Source organism: Medicago sativa, chromosome 1 (genome assembly GCF_051527215.1).
Source record: "Medicago sativa cultivar Bolivia chromosome 1, Bolivia_mono, whole genome shotgun sequence".
Taxonomy (NCBI): domain Eukaryota; kingdom Viridiplantae; phylum Streptophyta; class Magnoliopsida; order Fabales; family Fabaceae; genus Medicago; species Medicago sativa.
In genome coordinates this window covers 29,984,106-29,988,872 of record NC_140749.1, presented here as the reverse complement: position 1 = coordinate 29,988,872, position 4,767 = coordinate 29,984,106, and the positions used below count along the sequence as shown (strand labels likewise).

The 4,767-nt window shown below is 27.9% G+C and overlaps 2 long non-coding RNA genes across 2 annotated transcripts; one reads left to right on the top strand and one right to left on the bottom strand.

Moving 5' to 3' along the window:
* The first annotated feature begins 827 nt into the window (after window positions 1-827).
* On the top strand, window positions 828-1,469 carry LOC146954150 (uncharacterized). The gene is made up of 2 exons (XR_015011902.1): window positions 828-1,038; window positions 1,149-1,469. It is a non-coding gene; the product is annotated as an uncharacterized LOC146954150 (long non-coding RNA).
* On the bottom strand, window positions 972-2,850 carry LOC146954149 (uncharacterized). Its single transcript, XR_015011901.1, has 2 exons — window positions 1,991-2,850; window positions 972-1,171 (listed from the first exon to the last, which is right to left on the bottom strand). It is a non-coding gene; the product is annotated as an uncharacterized LOC146954149 (long non-coding RNA).
* Window positions 2,851-4,767: the final 1,917 nt, after the last annotated feature.

The following is a 4,767-nucleotide window of genomic DNA, read 5'->3' as shown; positions in this document are numbered from 1 at the left end:
AAAATGGGGACAAAGGGTAAGTCAAGAAAAGGGTAATCACCGGCCAAAACACGCATTTGGGTTGCATAAACAAGACGCACGGGTAAAAATGTGTCCCTTATATATAAACCAATCTCTTTCATTTCATATCTCTCTATCAAGACAACATGTTTCTTCCTTTTCTAATTTTTTTCTAACTGTTAGGTACACTCTCTCTGAGTTCTACTTTCCAGAAAGAGAAGAATAATGAAGAGAAAACACCACTTTATGACTATGAGTGCTACCATTTCCTTGTTTTCGTGAAGATGCAATAACAAACTTCGACATGTATACACCTTTGTTGACAAAGAATTCGGAAGGCCAATGATAGCATGAGGAATGCTAACAACACACATTCTAACACACATTTTCTAACACTCTCGTTGATTGGTTAAAATTTGGGACCCACCAAATCATGTTGATCCCATATAAATTTGGAGTGTATGAAAAGTGTGTGTTGCTAGCATCCCTCTTAATATAAGAAAAGAAGATGCTGTGGAAAATCAATTTTTACCCTAACCTTTGCTTCTGCCACGTCACAATATTAAGGGTAAAACATGTCTAAAATTTACTTTTACTAACTAAATGATATCACTTAACTACAATGATGTCATCTAACTAATAATAAAGTCATTTTTGCTTTGTTTGCTCTTATAAACAAGACTTCCAATTGAATGGGAACCGCCTGTTATTAACAAAGAAATGCACATTGTTGCTTTTGAACTGAATGACACACCACATCAATAAAAAATATCATTATTTTCACTGTTTTCAACATTTACTTTCCCAATATTTTTGGGGGGCAAACTCTTAAATTTAAATTTCAAATTTCAAATTTCAAAACTCTTTTATATAAGATACAATAATCTCACAATATCATTCTATCTGGTTTTCTCTTTCTCACATTTTTTCTCACATGTCTTTCTTCATCTCATCCATTTTTCTAATCTTCATTTTATTTTTTTATGGGCAGGATATGTTTCTTTCTAGATGAAGAATACTAATAAAGAAAGAAGATGAGTAAGACAACAATAACATCTATATTTTTTTCTTTGCAAAATTTTCCTCTTCCCTTTTCATGTTCTTCATAACATAATCTTCAACTGAGTTTACTTTCTTCTTTTGTCTAGGTACATGAACATCACAAATTCTACTGCACAATATATCAAACATTCAAATCCAAACTATAATAAATATATTATTTCATATCTACAATGAAGATTTGCATTATGCACAAATACTTGTGTTCTTGCAAAGTTTTTCCTTGGTTTTTCCTTTGTTTTTTAAACAGAACAAATAAAGAAGAAAAAAAGACGCATATCACTATGAAAAGAACAAACTGTGTGTGTTTTTGTGATAGTATGGGTAAGAAAAGCAACTAGAGTTTTTTAAATGGAATATCACCATTAAAGAACTTATTGTATGATATTAATTTATTTTTTTTCATTCTACTAGAAGAGAGAACAAAGATTTATAAATAAAAAAAGAACATGACACTTTTACGAATCTGGTATTGTAAATCTCTAACAATCATACTTTTTTTTTATGTGAAAAAAAATAGTAAATGGAAAATAAGAAGAAAAAAATTAGTTGGATAATGTAAGTCGAGTCAACTAATTTTATTTAGCAGCAACAACATATGCTTCCATTTTTCTACATTAAAACATAAAATTGCTAAAAAGAAACAAAAATATTCTGCAAAGAAATTGTAGAGAAAAAAAAAACGAGTTACAAGAAAATAAATACAAACATAGTGAATAACTTAAATTTACTTGTGAAATTATATTTTCCAAAAGAGAACCATTTGTATAAACCAAAATCAATACACATAATACATCTAGAACAAATAAAAGTTAAATTGCTCCAGATCTAATAGTAGTATTTGTTTTTACAAAATACCAGGCCTAATTAAAAAAAGAAATTACATATTCTGAAAAAAAAAAAAAAAAAAAGCAGAAGCATATCTTCATACATCTCTAAATGGAGAAGAACAAGATCTCGTGTGGTTAGAGGCCGTATCGTGAAAATAATAGACCTAATAGAGACCTGGTGTTAAAATCATGGATGAGCTCTCAATCAATCAGAAATGGAGAATTTTGGATGGAGCTCCGGCGATAGTTTCAACATTTTGAAACACAAAAGGTGGAAAGAAAATAACTGATGGAAAGAAAAAGGAAGAAATAAATCTGGTTTGACCATTTAGGTTGGTGGAAGCGGCCACAAAGACGGGTGGAAGCGGCTAGGGTTGGTTGAGAGAGAAGATGAGATCTATGATTCCCTTTCTCTATAAGTGAAGAGAGAGAAAAAAATAAATAATGAAGATTGTGTTTGTTTTGCTGTCAAATAGGTGCAGTTAAAAAATAAAATAAAAAATCAAAATAAAGGGAGAGACCGTGAGAAAGAGATAGGAGAATAATTAAAAACAAATAAAATTGTAAGATATTTGTTTTTTAATATGGTTTTTTTTTGTGTTGTTTTTGTGCATAAAAAAAAAGGGTTAATTATGTTTTTGGTCCCTACAAAATTGCAACCTTGTAAGTTTAGTCCTTACTTAATTTTAATAGCATTTTTAATCCCTACAAAAAAAAAATTTACTTATAATTTTAGTCCCTGCTAAAATAAATTTTGTTTAATTATCCTTAAACTCTTAAATTTTTTAACGATTCTTTTTATACAAGTTTAGAACACTATGAACGGTTCATTTACTAAAATCTATAATTTTTTAACATGAAATAAATTAAATATGAATTTTTTAAAACGACAAAAGTTTAAGATATAAATAACAAAAATATGGACGTATAAATCAAATTTTTGCGATATTTTTTTCGGATGACCTTTTAATAACGCTCTTAACACGCCTGTAAAAAATTGTTGAAAAACTTAAGAGTTTAAGCATAAATTAAACAAATTTGGATTGAGTAAGGACTAATATTGAGTGCAGAAATTTTTTGTAGGGATTAAAAATGCTATTAAAATTAAGTAAGGACTAAACTTACAAGGTTGCAATTTTGTAGGGACCAAAAACATAATTAACCCTAAAAAAAATTGTGTGATTTTTTTTTTTAGAAAGTGTGTGAGTTGAACGTGTAGAATAGCGAGGGAGATATATAATTAGAAAAAAAAATTATTTTTAAGATATATTAATTATATTATGCGTTTAATGATATATGATTGAGAGTCAAAAACAACTTTACACACACAGCTAATTAAAACATTTAAAATTATTATATCAATTTAGTTTATGTTAGAATTTAAATGCTTTAATTGATTGGGTGTGTACAATTATTTTGGACCGTAACAACCACCATTAATCTCTTCTAATATTATATCATAGACCGCTAAATTCAAGATTACGTACTGCCACAATTTAAAAGTCATTGACCACTATTTATACAAATAAGTAAAGAACAAGTAAAATAGTATACAATTTTTCCCTAATATATTTTCTGAATTAACTCAAATAAACGGGATAAATTGTCATTAATATATTCAGGGCCGGCCCATAGCCCGTCGAGGCTGGGCTACGGCACCGGGCCTCCAATTTTTTGGGGCCCAAAATATTTTTTTTTTAATATTTATGACACTGAAAAATGGTTATATATATATATATATTAAGAGCAAATAAAATCATTTAGATCAGTGTGCTCCAGTGGCGTGGGTAGCTTTTGTTAAGTGCAAGGTCATGTGTTCAAGTCCCACCAAAGTATAATTTTTTTTTTAAAATGACTTATTTATTTTTTTTGGGGCCCATAATTTTTATTTTTTTTTGCATCCCTTATAAAACTAAAACTGGGCCTATGAATTTGTTAAGACGGCCCTGAATATATTTCACTACGTAAAATTTAAAAAACATAATTATACACATGACATTTATCTTTGAAAAAAATTAAAATAATTATCATACACGAGACAAGTCATCAATGACGTAATTTTTAAAATTATTATTATACACGAGACAAGTTGTCAATGATACAAATTTCAAACTAAATACTATACATAGGGCAATTTGCCACTGCTAAATGTTTAAAAAAATTATTATACACGGGACAAAGTCACTACTATTACAAATTTTAAAATAATTATTATGCACAATAAACTTGGTCACTTTTTTTTTGAAAGAAAAAGTTGTTTATCTTAAAAATTTAAAAATTAGTATTATGCACGGAACATGTTGTTATCGATAAAAAATTTAAAAAAATTATAACATAAGAGACAAGTCGTCGCTGATATAAATTTTAAAATAATTATTAAACATGTGACATGTCATCACTGATATATATTATAAAATAATTGTTATACACATGATAAGTTGTCACTGATAAATTTAAAACTTATTATTCACTGGCCAAATCGTCACTGATACAAATTATAAACATGACATGTTGTCCTTGATAAAAAAAATTAAATAATTATTATGCATGTTACAAAGTCAACAACGATATAACTTTAAAAATAATTATTATACATGGGGAAAGTTGTTGGTGATACAAAATTTAAACTAAATATGATACATAGGACAATTTGCCACTGCTGAAAGTTTAAAATAATTATTATACATGGGACAAGTCTTTGCTGATACGAATTTAAGAATAATTTTTATACACAGGACAAGTCGTCACTGATATAAATTTTAAAATAATTATTAAACATGAGACAAAGCGTCAATGATGCAAATTTTAAAATAAATATTACACATAAGACAGGTTGTCACTATTCAAAATTTAAAAGTAATTGTTATACACGAGACAA